The following is a 24,085-nucleotide window of genomic DNA, read 5'->3' on the forward strand; positions in this document are numbered from 1 at the left end:
TTTTTTTTTTATTTGTCGGAATGGAACTAGTTGTAACTAAGCCTACCAAGCCAACATGTAGTTATGTATTGAATAAAAGTCTATTTTATTTGTTTTTTTTGTTTGTTTGTTTTTGTTTATTACAGGTGTGTGTGTGTGATGATGATGATGATGATGATGATGTGCAGGACGACGAAGAAGAAGAGAGAGAAAATAAAAAGGACAGAAGAAGAAGAAGACGTGGAGGGAAACGGATGGATGTGATGTTTGTTTGTGTGGTGTTTGTGTCGTCGTTACCGTTGAATCCTTCTGCGTTTGCCACCGTTTTAACTGCTTTATGTTTGTTGTTTGCTTGGTTTTTTTTGTCTTTTTTTTTGTTTTTGTTTGTTTCGTTTTGTTCATTTTCAAAAGAAAAGATCCACGACAGTCACTTGGTCGTTACAAGCATGTTCGTCGGAACGAGAAGTGCAGATTGGCTTTAAGAGTTTGTTCTTTTTTTTTTTTTTTTTTTTTTTTTTGCAGTTTTTTTTTTTTTCCTTTGCTTTCTTCAAAAAAGGGTTCCAGACAGAGTGGCTACGATAATAATAATAATAATAATAATAATAATGATAATCATATAATATAATATAATATAATAATAGCACTTGACTTCACTTCAGCACAGTAAAAAAAGAAAAAAAAAAAAGGTTCAAAGGTGCTTTTTTTGTGTTTTGTTTTTTAAGTCTGATTTGATGTGAAGCCCCGCCCCCCCCCCTCCTCCTCCTCCTCCTCCTCCTCTCGTCTCAGTAGGGAAGTGGCGGGCGGAAGTCCAGCGCCGGTGAGATGAAGACGAAGCGACTGAAGTATTGCCAACGTGGTCCGTTTTTCTATTTTCTGTGTGTGTTTTGTTGTGGTTCCACTCTGGTTCTGCACAAAAAACACACAAAAAAAAGAAGGAGAAGGAGACGGAAAAAGAGGAGACGCAAAAAAAACAACAAAAAAAAACAAAACACCGCCGGCACTGGTTTCACCGAAGTTCATTGGGGAAAAAAAGAAAAGGAAAAAGCTGAGAGAGAAAGAGAGGATTTAAAAGAAAAAAAAAATCCAAAAAAACGGATCATCGTGGGGGGGTGGGGGCGGGGCTTCGGGGGGGACAAGTTGCTCCCAATTTTACAAAATGTAACAAAATTTTTCCTGCAAAATTGTACAAATCTGTAGCGATACAGGAAAAAACAAACCAACATATACGTCTATTTACATGTAGAAGAAGAAGAACCCTTTTTTTTTAAAGTGTAGTGAGAATGCAGCAGATCCCAGCTTTGGCACTCGGCGTTTGTTTGTTTGTTTGTTTGTTGTTTTTTTTTAGATCCACCCTGTGGTTCGTCGGTTGGTCTGTAGTCAGATTCTGCTGCTGCAGGCACACATTCAGCGCTCCGGCTCCTCCTCATCCTCCTCATCCTCGAGTCTCCACGGCAACGCAGCATTGCCATGGAAACGTCCGAGTTCGGAACCGGCCGATCCCCCGTAAAAAAACCAAACAAACAAACAAAAAAAAAAGCAGGACGGACATGCGAAGTTAAACCTCAGAGCGGATTTAAGATGAAAAAAACAACAATAAAAGAGTAAAAACTAAAAAGAGACGATTTAACGCCGATAGAAAATGAAATAATTAAATAAAAAAATTTGTACCAAAAAAAAACAAAAACAAAAAAACTCCCAGATTGAAACAAAGAATGAAAGTGAAGAAAAACTTTTTAGCTTTTTATTTTTTTAAACTGTGACAAAAGACAAATGTAATTTTTATTTATTGTGACAAATACATTATATTTTCTTTCTAATGAATGAACATGTTTTTTTTTTTTTTATCTAAAAGCTGAAATGAGATGTAAAAAAATGAAAGGTGGATCTTTCTGTTTTTTTTTTTTTTGTTTTTTTTTTAACATGTTTAAGACAAATTAAAGATGTTCCACTTTGTCATTTGTTTTATTACTTTGTTGAATTCAGATGAAAATGAACAAAAACCAAACGTGTGCTTTTTATCCTAAAGGAAACATGAGAAAAATGTGTTTTTTAGACAAAATTAAATGCAATAATATAAAATAGTAAAAACAGATGATTTCAATGCAAAAGAAAAAGTTTCAGTTGTTTTGTTTTTAAACTCTGACGAATAAAGATAAAATAAAGAATGACTTAAAAATGTTTTAAGACAAAATGAAGAAGCTTCACTTTCATTAAAACTTTATGTCTGACAGTTTTCTACAAAAAAATAATTAAAATAGTTCAAACTACATAATTTTTACATCTTCTATGAAAAAATGATGACAAAAATAAAAGTATGTGGAACAAAAATTTAAATAAAGATTCTTCACTTTAAGTAATAACTTGTTTTTTGAAGAATCTGAAAATGAAACTGTCGGAGACAGTTTGTTAAAAAAAGTTGATTAAATATTTTCATGGTATTAAACTAAATGTGGGTAAAAACAAAATAAAGATGATTTAAGTTTTTTTAGGGCTAAAATCCACCTGCTCTGATGGAAATGGAGCATTTTAAGGTTTTTATCTTGAACAAAATTCTGGGATTTTATTATTATTCTGAACATGTTTGTTTTCCACCAAAAAAATAAAAAAATAAAAAAATCCATAAATAAATTAAAATAATTAAAATGCATTAACTTCTTCCTTCCTCGTGTTAGAAAAACATGCAGGAATATGTAAATATTTTGGACGCCAGATGTTTTTTAGTTTCCAAACCATGTTTTCAGCTCAGAAAAAAAATGAAGTAAAGTCTGAATTTTAACACAAAATAAAGACGATTGGCTCTGAATCACACTAAAAAAAACCACAGATTTGGACAAAAACCCACCTAATGGTTAAAACTGAATCCTGTTTTACCTCCGTTATTAAAATATGAGACACCAGGAATTTTTTATTTTCCTTAAAACGTGTCTGAAACCAAATATTAAAACGAATAATTAAATAAAGATGTTTCAGTTTGTGACAAATTCTATAAAAAATAAACTCTGGTTGAAAATGTGCTTAAATGTGGAGGACTGGGGTCATGTGGTTTCATCTGCGTTTGGGATTTTCAAACCGACTCCAAAAGGATAAATCGGACCAAATATGGGAAAACCAGAGGACACATATTTAATGAACACAAACACATTTGGTGTCCTTTTTCAAACTCTCCTCCATCCACTAACGCAGAGTTTCACAGCTTGACTTAAAAAACATTTACTCACATTTTCACTCAGATTTTTCAGGAGAAACTTTTCTTTTTGATGAAACTGAACTCGTTTCTGTCACTGACATGTTTTACAAACATAAACAATGGATTTGTTGAAAGAATTAAATGAAATTAATTTGATTTCAACAAACATTTATTCATTTATAGTGACGTTTTTGTCAGATTTTCTTAGATATTTTCAGATAAACTTTTTAAACCTTTTTAAAATGCAACAGATTCATTTTCTGCCTTTTGTCACAAATATCTGACATGAAACCAAATTCTTTTTTACTTTCATCTATTTTTTTTTGTCTTTTTTCACAGTTTTGAAAAAAGAAAATCTGAACTTTTTGTTTCATTTTTATCTAAACTTTTTGTTTCTTCCATCGTTTCCATCTGACAGATGTTTCATGAAAAGAAAATTAAGAGAATTTGTTAAAATAATGATTGAAACATTTTCAGTTTCTGTGTTTTAGCAGTTTTCTGAAACTAAAGCTGGTTCAGCTTCAGTTTTTTTGTCACAGTTTTAACGTGAAAATCTGATGTAAAATGGAATTTTTTTGCCATATTTTTTAATGTAATTTGATTCTTTTGCGACAGGAAACTTTACTGAGTTAGATTAAGGACAGTTTCTTTCAACAGAACCAGAAATAATGTCTTAAAATCATGCTTCATTATTTTCCATTTTGTTTTAAGTGTTTCTTTTTGTCTTTTTGTCACAGTTTTGACCAAAAATCTGAACTTTTTGCCTAATTTTTGCTTATTTTCATCAGAACTTTTCGTTCCTTTCACCGTTTCATTGTCACATCCGATCATTTCTTCGTCTAAATCCAGTTCAAACACACGTTTGTGGTGTTTTATTCATTACTGATCGTTAATGTCAAAGTGTTTGGTTTATTTGAAGCTCATTATTCAGATTATTCTGTGTTTAAGGTGGAACCGATTTCCACCTTAAACCTCAGTCACGTTCAAACCCCTGTCGATTATCTCGCCGTATTTTCTCCTGATGCTGTTTGCGTTTGGTCGTCTCGTTGTTCTGTCGATTGTCAAACTCGTGTCGCTGTGAATAATGAAATGAACGGAACGCTGCGTTCACTGTCTGTACGAGAGGGAAGTTTCAATTATCTTCACACATCCTGATCCTGAATTGTTCCTCACACTCTTCAGATTTCAATTTGGGAGTTTACGCCAAAATAAAAATGTGCCGCGGCGGCGCCATCAGAGGTGGGGGGGGGGTCGGTCCGGGTTGAGATTACCTCCGATGTGATGAAGAGGAGGAAGAGGAGGATGTGTGTCATCTGTGGCGCCACAATCAAGAGATTTAAAAAAAATGGTAAAAGTAAATGAAAAAAGAAAAGAAAAACTCTTCTGTTGTTGTTGCTCCGTCAGACTTTGTCCTCCTTTACGTTCCGGCAGCAGCGATGACGGCGGCGATGGCGGCGGCGGAAAATCCCAGTCGCACCTGAAGTGGACACAGAGGAAAACACATGAAAAACCGTCACAAAAACGCTACATTCACAGGAGCTTCGAAAACAGAGGACAAACCAAAACCAGGGGATTAAAGGGGCGACTGGGGGGGGGGTTGACCCCTGAGGGGGCGTCGGCCTGTGGCCCAGGGGCTGATGGGAAACCTGAGCGAACAGCTGATCGACACTCGCTCCTAATCCGAGTGAAAAGACGAGTTTAGGAGGAAATGATTAAAACACACACACACACACACACACACACACACACACACACAGAGGAAAGTTCAGTGTGGACAAAAGGAGGAAAATAAAAAACTGAATATAAACGACTCCCTGAGGTTTAAAAATGTTAAAAAACAAACAAACAAAAAAAAACAAAAAAAACACCTTCCACCAGACACTGGAAACAGAAACCAGAAATAAAATGAATAAAACAACGTACAAAATAATAAAAAATGTGAAAAAATAACCAACGGTATGCAATAAAAACAATAAAATAAGAAACAACATAAACAAAAAAAGCCAAAGAAATGAGTAAAATAAAAAAATTAAAAAAAAAAAAAGATAATAAATCAACAAAATAATATGTAACATGAACAAAATAAGCCACAAACGGAATGAAACTGAAGAAAAAAAAGCCTAAATAATGTAAACATGCTGAACCAGTAAAACCTCTGAGGTGGAACAGTGACGGTGGACGGAGACGCTGAGTTTAAAGACAGGAAAGAAAATGAACCAAAGTCAAACAAATACATGCAAAACAATCAGCAATGTGAAATAAAGAAGCAAAACATGGACCAAAATGAAGTAAAAAAAAAAAAAAAAGACTAAAATAAGCAGCAAAATGAACAAAAACAGCTGCTGCCGCCTTCACCATCTTCATCACCATCTTCATCTTCCTCACCTACAGTTGGACACTTCTCCTCTGGGACTACATGTGACATATTCTGGTGTTGTTGCTTTCAGGTTTCAGGATCAGTTCTGAACTGATCCAGGATCTGAATCAGAGGAAGAAGTTCCAGAACAAAATAAAAAACCAGCGAACAGGACTTTTACTGGTTTGATGAAGCACATTCAGGGTCATTCAGTCTTTTCAGTTTCTACAGATCCACTTTAGACCATTTCATAAACGTAGAGACGCTGACGTTCCGTTCCATTTCGACCCAGGACAGAGGAGGACACTGGGGCTGCGTTCACAGACGCCTGCCTTCGTTTGGACGCTCTCCTGTCTTTTCTCCATTCGTGGTTGTTTAGTTTTTTTTGTCTGTAGATCGTCGTCTGTTTCATCTGCGTCGTTACCTCGGCCTCCTGCTCTGATCACACACTTCCCATAAATAAGAACTGATCCTTCTTTATTTTTCATGAGAGCAAGGCCCGCCTTGACTTTAATTCCTGTGAAAAGGAGTTGATCTTTTCCACATTAAAAACACGTGTTTTATTTACATTTTCATGGTTTGTGTTTTTTTTGTTTTTTTTGTTTTTTTTTACAGTTTTTGCTTTAGAATGAATAAACCTTCGATGGAAATGTGATTAATCTGCCACAGAAACACTTGAAATAATCATTTTATAACAGGATTCTTTATAATTAAGAAGATTCTGCAAAAAGAAAAGAACAAAATATTAAACTTTTAGCTTTTAGACACTGAATCAAGGTTTTATTAAAAATAATGAATGTCTGAAAAACTGTTGCTAATTTATGTCGTATTATTGTTGGTGTTTGGTTGAATTTTCCTCTTAATGACACAAAAAATTGACATTTAGTTTCTTATCGTCTTTTTTGTTCATGTCTGGTCATTTGTGCGTCCACACTTTTATTTTGATGAATCTGTTTCTGAAAAACACCCAGAAAATTAGAAAAAAAAAACACTGAACACAAGAAAAACTGAGCAGAAATGTGTGATTTGTGGTTCGAGGCAAAAAACAACAACAACAACAACATGAGAATGAACAAATATTAGAGAAAATTGGTTTCCAGTCATTTCATTTAAACAGAAAAAAACCTTTTATTCTCCTGGATCCAGAATGCAGCTGCTCCAGTCCTCACCAAGACCAAGAGACTGGACCACATCAGACCAGTTCTCAGGTCTACACTGGACCACATCAGACCAGTTCTCAGGTCTACACTGGACCACATCAGACCAGTTCTCAGGTCTACACTGGACCACATCAGTCCAGTTCTCAGGTCTACACTGGACCACATCAGTCCAGTTCTCAGGTCTACACTGGACCACATCAGACCAGTTCTCAGGTCTCTATACTGGACCACATCAGACCAGTTCTCAGGTCTACACTGGACCACATCAGACCAGTTCTCAGGTCTACACTGGACCACATCAGACCAGTTCTCAGGTCTACACTGGACCACATCAGTCCAGTTCTCAGGTCTACACTGGACCACATCAGACCAGTTCTCAGGTCTACACTGGACCACATCAGTCCAGTTCTCAGGTGTCTACACTGGACCACATCAGTCCAGTTCTCAGGTCTACACTGGACCACATCAGTCCAGTTCTCAGGTCTACACTGGACCACATCAGACCAGTTCTCAGGTCTCTATACTGGACCACATCAGACCAGTTCTCAGGTCTACACTGGACCACATCAGACCAGTTCTCAGGTCTACACTGGACCACATCAGACCAGTTCTCAGGTCTACACTGGACCACATCAGTCCAGTTCTCAGGTCTACACTGGACCACATCAGACCAGTTCTCAGGTCTACACTGGACCACATCAGTCCAGTTCTCAGGTCTACACTGGACCACATCAGTCCAGTTCTCAGGTCTACACTGGACCACATCAGACCAGTTCTCAGGTCTCTACACTGGACCACATCAGACCAGTTCTCAGGTCTACACTGGACCACATCAGACCAGTTCTCAGGTCTACACTGGACCACATCAGACCAGTTCTCAGGTCTACACTGGACCACATCAGTCCAGTTCTCAGGTCTACACTGGACCACATCAGACCAGTTCTCAGGTCTCTATACTGGACCACATCAGACCAGTTCTCAGGTCTACACTGGACCACATCAGACCAGTTCTCAGGTCTACACTGGACCACATCAGACCAGTTCTCAGGTCTCTATACTGGACCACATCAGACCAGTTCTCAGGTCTACACTGGACCACATCAGACCAGTTCTCAGGTCTCTACACTGGACCACATCAGTCCAGTTCTCAGGTCTACACTGGACCACATCAGACCAGTTCTCAGGTCTACACTGGACCACATCAGACCAGTTCTCAGGTCTCTATACTGGACCACATCAGACCAGTTCTCAGGTCTACACTGGACCACATCAGTCCAGTTCTCAGGTCTCTACACTGGACCACATCAGACCAGTTCTCAGGTCTACACTGGACCACATCAGACCAGTTCTCAGGTCTCTATACTGGACCACATCAGACCAGTTCTCAGGTCTACACTGGACCACATCAGACCAGTTCTCGGTCTACACTGGACCACATCAGACCAGTTCTCAGGTCTACACTGGACCACATCAGACCAGTTCTCAGGTCTACACTGGACCACATCAGACCAGTTCTCAGGTCTACACTGGACCACATCAGACCAGTTCTCAGGTCTCTACACTGGACCACATCAGTCCAGTTCTCAGGTCTACACTGGACCACATCAGACCAGTTCTCAGGTCTACACTGGACCACATCAGACCAGTTCTCAGGTCTCTATACTGGACCACATCAGACCAGTTCTCAGGTCTACACTGGACCACATCAGTCCAGTTCTCAGGTCTCTACACTGGACCACATCAGACCAGTTCTCAGGTCTACACTGGACCACATCAGTCCAGTTCTCAGGTCTCTACACTGGACCACATCAGTCCAGTTCTCAGGTCTCTACACTGGACCACATCAGTCCAGTTCTCAGGTCTACACTGGACCACATCAGTCCAGTTCTCAGGTCTACACTGGACCACATCAGACCAGTTCTCAGGTCTACACTGGACCACATCAGTCCAGTTCTCAGGTCTACACTGGACCACATCAGACCAGTTCTCAGGTCTACACTGGACCACATCAGACCAGTTCTCAGGTCTACACTGGACCACATCAGACCAGTTCTCAGGTCTACACTGGACCCTGTCTCTCTCAGAACAGACTTTAAATTCTCTTGCTTCATATAAAACACTGAATGGTTTCGGCCCAAAACCCATCAGAGACCTTCTAGTCCAGTCTGAACCATCCAGTCCACTCAGGTGGTCTGGTGCAGGTCTGCTCTGGGTTCCAAAGTCAGAACTAAACCTGGAGAATCAGCGTTCAGTTTCTATGTTCTGTAGATCTGGAACAAACAACCAGAAAATCTCAGGTCTGAGATCTGAGTCTGAGTTCTGTTCAGTCCAGGTTCCAGACTCACCTGTTCACTGGTTCTGGTTCCAGACTCACCTGTTCACTGGTTCTGGTTCTGGTTCCAGACTCACCTGTTCACTGGTTCTGGTTCTGGTTCTGGTTCCAGACTCACCTGTTCACTGGTTCTGGTTCTGGTTCTGGTTCCAGACTCACCTGTTCACTGGTTCTGGTTCTGGTTCCAGACTCACCTGTTCACTGGTTCTGGTTCTGGTTCTGGTTCCAGACTCTGTAACTCTTCCTGTAAATGTGTGTGTTTTTATATTTGTGGGTTTTCTGTGTGGTTTTCTTACTTGCTGTTTTTTAATCACCTTTTACATGTTTCTTTTATGTTTCAAATAGGGATGCACCGATACCATTTTTTTCCAGACTGAGTACGAGTACTTCTATTTGAGTACTTGTTGATACCGAGTACTGATCCTAGTCCTTAATAATCCCATTCCAGTTGTTGGTTCCTTTTGTAAATGTGCTTTATTGTCGTTGTCATTAGTCTGACTGGAACAAAGTGCTGCTACTGACATTTAATGTGTTGGAATGAGCGTTTGTCAGTTAATCCACCAGGGGGCGCCGCTCTGAATTAACCATACTGGACAAATACCACGAAGAAGAGGAAAGTTTAATGAAGAAGAAGAAGAAGAAAGTCAGTAATACCAAACCTGTAGACGACAGAGGAACACTACTGTGATACTAATGTTAGTGTTTTCTCTGTAAAGTTTAAAAGTTTAGCTTCAGCAGGAAGAGAAAAGACAGATGAGTGATCCGTTTGGTTTGCACTTCCGCTGGCGGCGGCCCGCACCGCTCCGTACTCCCACTGGTATTCTGTGTCTGGGTACTCATCCTCCATCAGATGGAAAACAGATGAATGTAGTCAGATTACAGACAGAAGTCTGTATCTGTGTGTGAACGGTACTGTCAGAGTTACTCTGATCATCTCTTTGGTTCCATCTCCACACTCTTCACACTCACACGTTCTTCTTCCTCCTCGTTCCTGCTGCACTGAACTGGGAATGGCACACGGACACAAGTGGGATCGGTGCATTTGTATCGGATTACTTTTATGAGTACAAGTACACACACTGAGTATCGGTGCATCCCTAGTTTTAAATGTGTTTCTTTTTCCCTGTCGTCGTGTTTCAGTGTCCTGGCTGAAGCGCCTTGAATTGCCTCGTTGCTGAAATGTGCGATCCAAATAAACTTGCCTTGGATTTTTTTTTTTTTTTTTCAGGTTCAATTGTCGATTTTCCTCCATTTGTGATAAAAAGATAAAAAACAAACTGAACTGATGAAAACACACAGAGGTTTGATTTCTCTGCGTTTTCTACGTTTATTTATGAAAGTGAAGAAAAACTTCAGGCCTTTTTTTTTCTTTTTAAACTGTGACAAAAGACAAATGTATTTTTTATTTATTGTGATAATACATTATATTTTCTTTCTAATTTATGAACATATTTTTTTTAATCTAAAAGCTGAAATGAAACGTAATAAAGTGGATTTTTCTGGGTTTTTTTTTTTAATACATTTAAGACAAATTAAAGATGCTCCACTTTGTCATTTGTTCAACACTTTGTTAAATTCAGATGAAAATGAGCAAAAACCAAGCGTGTTCTTTTTTTGTCCTACAGCAAACATGAGAAACAAAATTAAAATGCATTTTTTATATAAAATAGTACAAATGTAGAAGAAAAAGTTCAGTTTGTTTTAAACTCAAACAAAAGACAAAAGATAAAATAATGAACAAATTAAAAGTGTTTTATGACAAAATAAAGAAACTTCACTTTACGTCCAAGAGTTTCATACAAAAAAAGTCAGAACTACATTATTTTTATATTAAAAAATGACAGTTTAAAACAGTTGTTTTTTGCAGTTTTTGAATCAGAATGAATAAACCATCAATGGAAATGGGATTAATCTGCTGTAAAAACACTTGAAATAATCATTTTAAAACGTCATTATTTATAATTAAGAAGATTCTGCGAAAACAAAAGAACAAAATATCAAACTTTTATCTTTTAGACACTGAATCAAGGTTTTGCGATAATAATTCAGACACGTTTAAACATAAATAAATGTAGAAAAAGCAGAGAAATCAAACCTCTGTGTTTTTTCATCAGTTCAGTTTGTTTTTTATCTGGAAACTTTAGGTTTTAGACGTTTTTATTATTTGGTTTGAATAGTTGGTCATTTCACCTTCAACCTCACAAATGGAGGAAAATCGACAAATGAGTCTGAAAAATAAAAAATCCAAGGAGAATAAAAGGGTTTTTTTCTGTTTAAATGAAATGACTGGAAACCAATTTTCTCTAATATTTGTTCATTCTCATGTTGTTGTTGTTTTTTTTCACCTCAAACCACAAATCACACATTTCTGCTCAGTTTTTCTTGTGTTCAGTGTTTTTTTTTTTTTTTTTTTAAATATATTTTCTGGGTGTTTTTCAGAAACAGATTCCTAAAAATAAAAGTGTGGATGCACAAATGACTAGACATGAACAAAAAAACGATAATAAATGAAATAAATGTCAATTTTTTGCGTCATTAAGAGGAAAATTCAACCAAACACCAACAATAATACGACATAAATTAGCAACAGTTTTTCAGATATTCATTATTTTTAATAAAACCTTGTTTTTAAGGTTATTTTAATGAGTTTCTTACAAACTTTCCAATGAGTTTGTCGAGGTTCAGTCATTGTTTTTTTTTTTAAGTTGGTTTCTCTTTTGTTCTTCCTCAAAGCACAAACCAAGTGTTTCTTAATCTAATTTCATTTATTTTTGAAGCAGGTTTTTGAGTTTGACTTTAGTTTTTACTGGTTTTTCTAAAATGAGGTGATTGTCGGAGGAAAGTGAAAAGTGTTGCATGATTAAAAACTCATCAAAACATATTCGAGAAATAAAGACGAATCTGCCATTTATGAGGTTTTATGATGGTTTATGAGGTTATAAATGGTTTTATGACGGTTTTATGATGGTTTAAATGGTTTTAAATGGTTTTATGACGGTTTTATGATGGTTTAAATGGTTTTAAATGGTTTTATGACGGTTTAAATGGTTTTAAATGGTTTTATGATGGTTTAAATGGTTTTAAATGGTTTTATGATGGTTTAAATGGTTTTAAATGGTTTTATGATGGTTAAGGATGGTTTTGTTTGGTTCTATTTGTCAGATTTGATCAGATATCACTTATTTATTATAGCTGTAGAATGCCCCTTTTTACCACATAATTAAACTGCATATTATAACAATATTTATTATTATTATTATTTATTTTTATTATTACTTTGTTATTTATTATTTCCACTAGTACTTTCTGTTGTGTAATTACCTGTTTTTTTCCCTACTGTTTTATAATTATTGTTATGACTATTTTTGTGTAATATTTCTTATAAGTGTAAATTTGTTCCTGATAATGGAACCTAATCTAATGGAATCTAATCTAATCTAATTATTTATTTATATTTATAATTAATCTAATAAATGTGCAAAAATATTGTGTGTAATTATAATGAGATTAGATTAAATCATATTAGAGTAGATTAGGAGTACATATACATACATATATATATAAATATATATATATATATATATATATATCTGAAGCTCTAAATATACACATATATCTTTTTCTTATAGATGCACAGACCAACTGTAACAAACAGCTCTTTCGTCTTGGATTATTAGAGTATTTTGATTACTTATTGATTGCTATCGGCTCTCAGACGTCTGTCCTGAATTGAAATGGTATTTATTTGACTGTTTTCAGAAGTTCTGCTGTGTGAAGTGTCTTTTTCAGCTCCTCGTCCACCTCTTTCATGTGGCGGCTGTTTTCGGAGGCCAGGCGCCGTTCGGTGGATTCCACTGTTCGGACGCCACGCTCCGTCATCCGTGAGCCAAACGGATCTGGACCAGCTCCGATCCAATAAAACCTGGCACCTGAGCCGCACGCCTGGCAGCCCCACGAACGCCCACAGGCTCCACCCACCTGGAAAACGCCACCAGGACGTCGAAAAACGCACGGTGACGCGCTGGCGTTAAAGTGATGAAAGCGGCGCGTTAACGTGTTTGACATGAAGCGGTGAGTTTGTGTAAATAAAAGTAGAAGCAGCGATGCTGTTTGTGTTTGCATGTGTGGGCTGGAGCTCAGAGGTGGAAGTGGAGGAGGTTCAACCAACAGCCCAGGAAAACCTCTGAACGCCTTCTGGAGCAGAACAGGAAAACCTCTGAACGCCTTCTGGAGCAGAACAGGAAAACCTGTGAACGCCTTCTGGAGCAGAACAGGAAAACCTGTGAACGCCTTCTGGAGCAGAACAGGAAAACCTCTGAACGCCTTCTGGAGCAGAACAGGAAAACCTCTGAACGCCTTCTGGAGCAGAACAGGAAAACCTCTGAACGCCTTCTGGAGCAGAACAGGAAAACCTCTGAACGCCTTCTGGAGCAGAACAGGAAAACCTGTGAACGCCTTCTGGAGCAGAACAGGAAAACCTCTGAACGCCTTCTGGAGCAGAACAGGAAAACCTCTGAACGCCTTCTGGAGCAGAACAGGAAAACCTGTGAACGCCTTCTGGAGCAGAACAGGAAAACCTGTGAACGCCTTCTGGAGCAGAACAGGAAAACCTCTGAACGCCTTCTGGAGCAGAACAGGAAAACCTGTGAACGCCTTCTGGAGCAGAACAGGAAAACCTGTGAACGCCTTCTGGAGCAGAACAGGAAAACCTGTGAACGCCTTCTGGAGCAGAACAGGAAAACCTCTGAACGCCTTCTGGAGCAGAACAGGAAAACCTCTGAACGCCTTCTGGAGCAGAACAGGAAAACCTCTGAACGCCTTCTGGAGCAGAACAGGAAAACCTCTGAACGCCTTCTGGAGTGACTGATACGACTGGAAATCTGCAGCGACTCTGACAAAATAAGAGCTTTTGTGGCTGAAGCACGAAAAAAAGAAAGGATTGAACAGGTTTAAACCACAGGAACACGAGGGTTTCACAATATTTATGTACAAATGTGTCTGAATGTGGGTTTTGTCATGTTTACAGTCGTAGCTGTTGTGTGATTTAACTACAGGAACATTTATGTACATTAGCTAAACATTAGCACGTTTGTTTTGGACTAGGTTCTGTGGTTTATCAGCTACAGAGGTTAAAGGTCAACTCATGTTATTACCCATGGAAGGAAATTCAATCTATACGTTTGACCCAAACTAATTTGCGTCATAACTGACATTAACTTTACTGTTGTTTTATTGTTGGGTTTTGTTGTTGTTTTATTAAATTCAAAAACCCAGGGCTTTAAACAAACACAAAAGCAGGAAAACTTTAGCTTAGCTTCAGTTTAGCATTAGCTAGCAGCGAGTCAAAAACAGACAATGAAATCTACGAGGAGTAGAAACTAAGGACGCACTGATACCACTGTTTTCCAGACTGAGTACGAGTACTTCTATTTGAGTACTTGTTGATACTGAGTACTGATCCTAGTCCTTAATAATCCCATTCCAGTTGTTGGTTCCTTTTGTAAATGTGCTTTACTGTCGTTGTCATTAGTCTGACTGGAACAAAGTGCTGCTACTGACATTTAATGTGTTGGAATGAGCGTTTGTCAGTTAATCCACCAGGGGGCGCCGCTCTGAATTAACCATACTGGACAAATACCACGAAGAAGAGGAAAGTTTAATGAGAAGAAGAAGAAGAAAGTCAGTAATACCAAACCTGTAGACGACAGAGGAACACTACTGTGATACTAATGTTAGTGTTTTCTCTGTAAGGTTTAAAAGTTTAGCTTCAGCAGGAAGAGAAAAGACAAATGAGTGATCCGTTTGGTTTTCACTTCTGTCGGAGGCGGTGCGCACCGCTCCGTACTCCTGCTGGTATTCTCATTCTGTTTACGCGTCTGCGAGGACCTGGTAAACAGATGAATGTACGCAGAGGACGGACAGAACGCTGCGTCCATATCTGTCTGTGTCTTTAATGTTACTGTCAGTCAGCCTTACTGTGATCAGCCTCATTTCTTTGGTTCCATCTCCACACTCTTCACACTCACACATTCTTCCTCCTCCTCGTACCTGCTGCACTGAACTGGGAATGGCACATGGCTGTAAGTGGTATCGGTGCATTTGTATCAGATATCTTTTATGAGTACAAATACAAATACACACACTGAGTATTGGAGCCGATGCCGACACTCGTATCGGTGCATCCCTAGTAGAAACTGAACATTCTCTTAAATAACCTGATGTTCTATTCACAACCTTTAAATGATGAGAAGAACACTGTTGTTGTTTTTTTTTTTTATTTGTTAGTTTGTGTTGGGCTTTTACAAAGCTAACGGTTAGCTTTAGCTTCAGGTTTCTGTTTTTAATTCACAAAACGACATAAATAAATGTTACTGTTAACGAAGCTCATAAATGCTTCTATATCGACTCCTTTATGAAACTGTTTTTCCAGAAGTTTCCTTTTAAATATCTCTCTCTGATGCCGTCGTTTCATTTGCCGACAGTTAAAGCTACTCAAAGGTAGTAACAGTAACTAAGGGGGGTGGAGCTTAGCGAAGGGTCAGGAAATCCGCTTGTACCTTTAGTATCTGATATTTGAACCGTCACACCACGTCTGCCATCGTTTCTTTTAGTTTTCATTTTCATTTCACAGGGAATGAGTTTTTTACATTTACTGCTTTTTTTTGGTTTTCTGTCATGAAAATGCTCGGAGGTTTTATTAGTTTCAGAGTTAGTTTGAGTCTTATTTGTTTGATGAAATGAGAATCAAAACGAGAAAGTTTGTGTCGTTAAAAACTCATCAAAACTGTATTTTAACGCGTGTCTGAGAGAGGATCAACACAGACGACTTCAGCAGAAAACACTTCTGACATTTTATTCAGACATTTGATTGAATTTCAGCTGGTTTTTTTTAGACAGTTTGAGTTGTTGCAAAGCCTGGTTATTAATTTTATTCCAGTTTATTAGTTATATTCTTAGTTTATTAGTTATTGTCTGGTTTTGTTGTTGAAAATCCCATAAATAACGCTGACATTTCTCCATCTTCTCCACATGTTTGTTTATTCCCTTCAGGTCTTTGTTTGATTTTCTTAATTTTAATGGTCTTTATTTCTGCCTCCTGGGACAAAGCCAGTATTTTTGCGACGCTCTGAATCCAAACGTGTCAGATTTGAGCGTTTGTGTCTGACAGGAGGCGTGTCATTTATCAGCTGTGTGTATTGGCTGCATATTGATTATTGATTTTCATCATCTGTCGTCGTCTGATCTGAGTCGTCTGTCGTTTTAACACGAGATTTTGACAAACGGAGAAACATTAAAACTTTGCGTCTGTCAGCGTAGACGGCAGCAAGGGAGGGGGGAGGGGCCGACCGGCGTCACACTCTGCCCCAGGCGGGGGCTTTTATCTATCAAACTGTCCCACCCCGGGGGGTCCGCTGCTATTTTAGGACGCAATAAAAATAATGTTTTACCCAAAATGTTGTGAGTGTGTCAGTGTTTTATTCACAAAGACCGGAGGTGGGAGTGTTTCCAGGGAGGGAGGGGGGGCGGTTTAAGGTGTGTGTGTGGGGGGGTGTTAAGGATGGGTTTGAGGATGGGGGGGCTGGGGGTCCATTGTGGTCTTCTCCAGTTGTGCTTTAGTGTTAATAATGTAAATGTGTTCAATAATCTGCTGTAAAAACATCCGTTTAAAACATTATTACTAAATATTTCAGAAGCTGCATTAGTGGAAAAACTCATCTGTCCGACTGCACCTGAACGCAGCGAGAGTCCGTTCTCACCGTTTTATCCGGTCAGCCTCCCGGTGGCGTCCTCCGTCATCTTCCGGTCCCGGTCCAGAAGCAGGTCTCGGCCTCTCCTCGAGTGTCCGTCCTCCATCCAGGTCCCGAACACGTCCCGAGCTCCGGCCACGCCCATGGCCACGCCCACGCCGCCGTTCTGCCCACCGTTCTTCAGCTCAGCGGCGCTCTGCTGCCTCAGTCTGTGGGCGGGGTCAAGAAACACAGAGGTCCGAACTGAAAACCCAGGATTAACGCCAGAACCAGAACTGGGTCTGAACTATAAGATGATTCAGGTTCAACAGAACAGACCCGTTGTGTTCAGTCCAGTTTTTTTTTTTTTTTTTTTTTATCTCTGTAAAGTCAGTAACAGCTCAAATTAGAATCTGTTCAAATGTGAGAAAACCTCAGATTATCACTAATTAAACATGTTTTTATTCCATAGTTTTCATTATGTTCTGATATTGGTTTGTTAAATACATATTTATTTATGGAACTACATGAAAAATACGTTAAAAAAAAATTGCATCTTTTTTTTTTGAGGCCTAAAGATGAATAACGACCCTCAAAAATAAAATCTGGACTCAGGTTTTTCTAATTCGTACATGAAAGGGTTAAATGTGTTTGGACCAGGTTGGACCTCTGATGCCAAATGCAGTATTTATTCACTTTTGTTCTTTTTTTGGGACGTTTTGTCGACGGTTGTTCATCTGTGGAAGGTTCTGGACGTTTACACCACTTTAACATTACAGCTGATAGTATACGTAGATATTTGAGGGGCTCTGGCTAGTGTTATTGCAGGTTGTGAATGAATCCTATGGAAGACGATTAGGGCCCGTAGGAAAATAAAATAAAATTAAGGTTATTAGTATTATTATTATTATGATTATTAGTTTTTTGTTTCTTCTTAAAATTCTGACTTTTTTCTCATAATAATAATAATAATAATAATAATGTTGGATTCATTTTTATTTATTTTTTTCCAGTGGCCCTTGTCGTTTTCCGTAAATATCTCAGTATGGTAGAACAAGGTGAAAATTGTTGGAACTAGTCACATAACCTGAACAACATTAAGTAAATAAATCTAAAAAAAAAAGGATCTTTCCAGGTAAATATTTTGAAACTCTAGTCAGTTTATCTCCATCACATATTCTTTTTTTTTTTTTTTTTTTTTTACAGTGTATTTGTTTAATGTGAACGGAGTCTTTGTCAGCGTCCCGTCGTGGCCTCCATATCCACCTTCAAACACGTCAAATCAACCCGTAGACTGGACTAATTATGGGCTGTAACGAGCAGGTTTAATCAGGTGCATGTGAATGGACAGACTCCAATAATTAAAAAAACAATAAGAAAACCTGTTTTATTTCAGATGTCAGGGTTTTTTTTTTTTAATAATCCAGGGAACCGCCATCATTGTGCCCAGACCAGAGCAGTTAAAAAAAAACAATCTGAATTAACTAAGTGGGTCCTGAGTGGCACTTTTGACTCTGTTCGATTATTCTAACGAGCAGAAACTAATAAGTGGACTGATTTCCTTCTGATGGAGGACGTTTCCTTCATGTAATGTGAACAATGACTGAATACATCAACTGGAACAATCATGAAACGGCTCCAAGATGAGATAAACGCTGCGCTGTGATTCAAACCGGACTTTGATTTTTTTATGCTTAAAAAAAAAAAAAAAAAGATTGAATTTTGCTCATTTAAATAAAAAAGGGGTCATTTTTTAGCCTCCGACTGTCTTTATTTGCATTTCCTGTGTTAATTGAAAAAAAGCAGCTCAAACTGACTGGTTCATTTGCATTTTCGCATTTGATTAATGGCCCCGTCACCTGTCCGCTGAACATTACCCAGAGTGCACTTTGTCGGGTTGTTATGCGCCGTCAGTGCGGGTTCAGACCGACGGTGCGTTCAAAGACCAGCTCTAGGGACGGATAAAACGCTGGCCCAAATTGCTGCGCAGATATTGGTTTCCAAACTAATGGCTGTGTTATTTGGCCCAGGCTCCTGGAGGCGAACGGCGGAAAAATAACAGCCACGCATTTGGAGGTTAATGTCCAGAAGAGCGAAAACAAAAGCACCGAACGGGCCGGTCCTGAAAGAGGAGGAGTCAAAAAGAGCCGGCACTGACGGTTAGCATCACAAAGAAAACAGTATGAGCAGAAAAAAAGGATCATCCATTATATGGACAAAAGTATGTGGACACGTGGAATTATAAAAGATCCTTTAAGAAACAAATATAAACCTGAAATGTCTTCATAGAAATGAGTGTTATTTAACATTATTTTGTTAATATTTCTCAAGTTTTTCTTCATTTTCGTGCATGTTTTGTTCTTGTTATTGCTTAATTTGATCATAATGTCATAAAAGCACTGAACGGGCCGGTCCTGAAAGAGGTTAACTCAATAAGAGCCAGCACCAGCGGTTAGCATCACAAAAAAACAAACAAACAAAATCAGTATAGCAGAAAAACATATGATTAGCCTCATAGTGTCATCCATTATATGAACAAAAAGTATGTGGACATGTAGAATTACAAAGGATCCTTTAATAAACAAATATGAACCTGAATGTCTTCATATAAGTGCAATTTAACATTATTTTGTTAATAATTGTCAAGTTTTTTTTTTTTCATTTTTGTGCACGTTATTCTTGTTATTGCTTAATTAGCATCGAAAGTTCGGTCCTGAAAGAGGTGGAGTCAGTAAGAGCCAGCACTGACGGTTAGCATCAGAAAAAAACTGCATTAGCAGAAAAACAGCATCATCATGTTCTTGTTATTGCTTAATTTGATCATAATGTGTCATAAAAGCACGGAACGGGCCGGTCCTGAAAGAGGTTAACTCAATAAGAGCATTAGCAGATAAACAAAGCATCATCCACTATATGGACAAAAGTATGTGGACACGTTGAATTATAAATGATCCTTAAATAAACAAATATGAACAAACATGAACCTGAAACCTGAAGTGTTAATGTTTTGTTAATGTTTCTCAGGTTTTTGCCCATTTTTGTACATGTTTTGTTCATGTTATTGCTTTAATTTGATCATAATGTGTAACAGCAACAGTGGGATATTTATAATATAATTCATGAACAAAGTTCAATCTTTTTTTTTTTTTGCCGTCTGCATTCGTCTTTGTTTTTGTCTGTTTGTATGCACTGTGTGTTGCTGTCTGTTTTTTCTTTTTGTATATTTTACTTCAGTTATGGTATTATGTCATCTGTGAGCTGTTTGTTTTTTTGTTTTTTTTCTTTTACCTGCCAATGGGACTCGAGATGGAAATTAGCTGTATGTTCATTTATACGAACTGTCCCATTTAAAAAAAAAAAAAAAAAATCATTCATTCATTTATTCATATTGGTTGGCTTTGTTATATATTATATATATTTGTTATTATAGAAATTTAGAGGAAGAACATCTAAAATAATAGTCATTCCTTTCAGTGAGCAATATTGACACCCTTTTTTTCTTTTTCACCCCCCCCCCCCCAAAAAAAAAACAAAACAAAACAAAACAAAAACAAAAACAAAAACAAAAAACATCGATGTACTTTGTTCTAATGTTGTCCTGTGTAATATGTTATGAGACTGTTAGGGGAAAAAAATTAAAAATCAGAGTCATGGATAAAAAAAAAAATAAAAAATCACTGTTGATATAAATTCAGTCCAAACCATCTGAGTCATTTTAGAAACAAAGATAAGAATTTAAATCAAATGAACTAATGCATTGATACTGATCCAAATCCATCAGATGAACCTGTTTCTATGGAGTATTGGGACAAATCAGGTGCTTTAATCTGATTCATTATAATCAGATTATTCTGTTTACATGATCTAATTCATTCCATTAATTTGTGTTTTCAACTTTTGACGCTGAAAATGATTCAAACCTACATCATAATGTTTGGGGTTTTTCTGAATTCAAAAGCACGTTGACCTCCATCAGTGAAATGTTCTCGTCCAGTGTCGTGGTCTTATGGTTTTGTGGTTTTATTAAAGGTTTACATATTTAGACTTAATAATCACTGTTTTTTTGATCATCTGTTTGATAGACCTGGTCCCTGACCCTGGTCGGACACACAACAGTAGGAGGTGAACCTGAGGGTCCAGTACCTGCCGCTGAACCGTTCTTGGAGCTCCTCGTGCTGATGACTGCCGAGGCTTTTGGATCGCTGCTCCATCAACCAGCCCAGCTCCACCTCCAACACCTTACTGTTGTTGTTGTTGTTGTTGACGGCTCCGTCCTGACAGCGCTGGAGGATACCAGAGGGCGTGTTTTCAGGGGAACACACAGTCAACCCCTGACCTCCGTTTCAAACCGCTGTTGTGAAGAGCTTCCGTTAGGTCCATGCCGCCGCTCTGCGACCCTGACCGACTGTCGCTGAACCAACGAGCGATGTCGGTGCGCACGAGTCCTGTCCGACCCTCCATCTGGCTGAACTCCTCAGGGGAAGGCCACCGTGTTTGAGCAAAATCGTCCTTGAGGAGCGCCAGGGATCGGCTGTCTGGAGGCACTGAGCAGGGGTTGGGGACGGAGGGGGCGATGGCGCCGGGAGCGATGACAGGCAGGTGTGAGGGTGGAGGTGGGCTGTTCAGGTGGCCCACGCCGGTGCTCGGTTTGTGAATCCCGTTCAGCTGTAGTGAAGTCGGCTGCTGATTGACTCGTTTCTCTGGAATGGTTCCCATTCGCTTAGTGCCCATCGAGTTGAGCAGCGCCTGCTCCAGGTTGTCACGTAGTGCTCGGCGTTCTGTGAACCAGCTGTCAATCTCCTGGGGAGACAGACGGGTGGTCACCGCCAGATTGTCCACATCGCTGTGGGTAGGGAAGCTGTTTCGCATAAAGTTCTCTTCCAGGACCTTCAGCTGCTCTGCCGTCTTTCCTTTCATTCGCTCCAGTAACGGGAACTGAGTGAGCACCGAGGCCTTCTGCTGATAGTCTGTTTTTTGGTAGGTCACCTCCGTCTAAATGGACGATTCCGTTGTTTTGAGCAGGTGACAGTTGGTCGTTAGACCATTTGGCAATCGCAGCGTGATGTCCCATTGGCCTCTGCCAGTGGAGAGAGGATCTGATCTCCTCTGGGGTAGCCGACATTCAGCTCTACTCCTGGTGTTCTTTTAGTTTCTTGCCATCCAAGAAAACCCTGGAATCTGGGACAGGGTTTTAGCTGGAGCTCGAATCGACTGAATGATGGTCGGCCTCCTTGTCTGAGGACCGACGAGTGGAGGAGAGTTCGGCAGCTTTGCGTCAGCTGCCGGCAGAGCATGATGCTTTTCTTTGGAAGAGATGCGCGGAACAAGTATGGGGCTTTTAAATGGTGGGGCAAAAATAGGAGGCGGAGCTATCGTAGGCCTCGTTAAGGATTCTGGAAAGACTATGGAGGGCAGCGACACCAAGGGCTTGGTTTGGGATTCCCCTGTGTTGGGAGGAGTTTCCCTTTGGACATTGAAGATGATGATGATGATGGCGGTGGCATTAAAGGCACAGCAGCGGATGGCCTCTTTATCTCTGAGCTGACCAGAGGAAAAGCTACACTTCTCTTCATCTCCATGGGAACAGGGAGGCGGAGCCATTGGGAGGCGTTCTTTTTGCGGAGGCGGAGGAGGGGGGAGCCATTAGAGTTTTGTCTCTGGAGTCACCAGAATGAGGGGCGACCGCCATAACTGGACGCTTTGACTCTGGGCCAAGCGCTGGAGTCGGCAAGGATCGCTTGAGGGCGGAGCCAGTGGAAGCATTAGTGGAGGCGGCTTGATGTATCCCGTTGGATGTGCTTATTCGGACATGACCCGGATGCTCCACGGTGGTGTGGACGATCGGCTGCTGGGAGGCTTTGGCAGACGGCTGCGAGATGAGACTCGTAGGCAGGACGGTGAAGGTGTGGTGTGCTGGAGGGATGGAGCCATTGAACATCTTCTTCCTGGCTTCTTCCACTTCCTCTGGGGACCAGGTGATGCCTTGCTTCAGCCTCTGGGTAGTGAACCAGACTTTGATCTGCTCCTCCGGGTGCTTGGACGCCGCCGTCAGCCAGGACAGCTCGGCGTGCGTCGGGTAAGGGAACTTGTTGAAGGAGGTGATCAGTGTCAGGTTGTCGTCTAAAGAAGGGTTATATTTGGTGGTGTTCAAGGGAACAGCTATTTTTGGTACTGAGTTAAAGTTGGGTGGGCGCTGAAGCATCGGGGGGTGACATGGGAAAGCCCTTGGAGGATGGTGGGTTCGGGGATAATGACTGTTCCGTTGATGTTTACGGCTGTGATCTGATCTTTTTGGATTAGACCGTCCAGCTGGCTTTTGAGTTCACCGCCTTGGAAGAGCGGCTGAATACTGTCCGGAGTTTTTAACGTGGTGGATATACAAGGCGGAAACACGCTGCTGCTGCTGTCGTCGCCTTGCTCATTTGTCTCTTCGCATTCAACTGAATTGTCCTTGCCTTCGATTGTCTGCTCTAAAACAGTTTGATTGTTCATTTTTATCCTCTTGAACTTGAAGTTGGTCTCACCCGGGTGCTGGCTTTCGTTGTGCTCTGTGAGTGAGTCGAACTTCTTGGTGTTGAAGTTGCAGACGGCGCAGAGGTACAGCGGGTTCAGAATGACGTTGGGGTGGCTCGAGTCCACGTGCTCTTTGAAGTCATTCAGGTTCTGCGTCGAAAACGGGCAGTATTTGCACTCGTAGCCTCTGGTCTGCTTCTTCGTGGGGTCGGATTCTGCCGCGTCCCGGTCCTTCTCCGTGTCTTCAACAACGGGAGGCCGGTCGTCATCCTCCGACTCCTTTTGTTCTGTTGGCTTCTGGGTTTCCTCTGCTTTTGGATCGGTCTGCTGGTCTGGATTATCCGAACTCTCCTGCTGCATTTCTTCGGATTTAGGCGAGTCTGATTGCTCTTTTTCGGGCCACGTCGTTGTCCGCCGACATTTCCACGTCCATCACCTCCCCCGGATCCTCTTGCTCCTCGGGCAGGTCGCTGAGGACCCGGACCATGCAGGGGTTGGAGGACTTCCTACGGGCTGGACATGACGGATGCTGCTGCTGCTGGTGGCAATTATGGCGGGTGCTGGTGCTGAAGCTGATTAAAGTTTGGTGGTTTTTGGCTGCTGCTGCTGCTGGTGCTGGCTGAGGACGACAGCGTGTCGGTTATCAAAGCGAACCTACTGGGGGGGCCGGGAGCTGATGGCGACGGGTACCTGGTGGAGGGTGGAGGTGGAGGCGGCGTCTCCATGTGTGCAAGAGGGAGGGCGAGAACCGGCTGGCGGCGCCGGCCAGGTCCGGTGGTGCAGTGGCGTGTCCCGCTCACTGGCAGTGTCAGCTACCGACCAGGGCGTCAT

General features: G+C 40.2%; 1 pseudogene; it reads right to left on the reverse strand.

Annotated features, from left to right (window-relative positions):
* Positions 1-1,886: 1,886 nt before the first annotated feature.
* On the reverse strand, positions 1,887-24,085 carry LOC115428204 (zinc fingers and homeoboxes protein 2-like; annotated as a pseudogene).

Source organism: Sphaeramia orbicularis, chromosome 11 (genome assembly GCF_902148855.1).
Source record: "Sphaeramia orbicularis chromosome 11, fSphaOr1.1, whole genome shotgun sequence".
Taxonomy (NCBI): Eukaryota; Metazoa; Chordata; class Actinopteri; order Kurtiformes; family Apogonidae; genus Sphaeramia; species Sphaeramia orbicularis.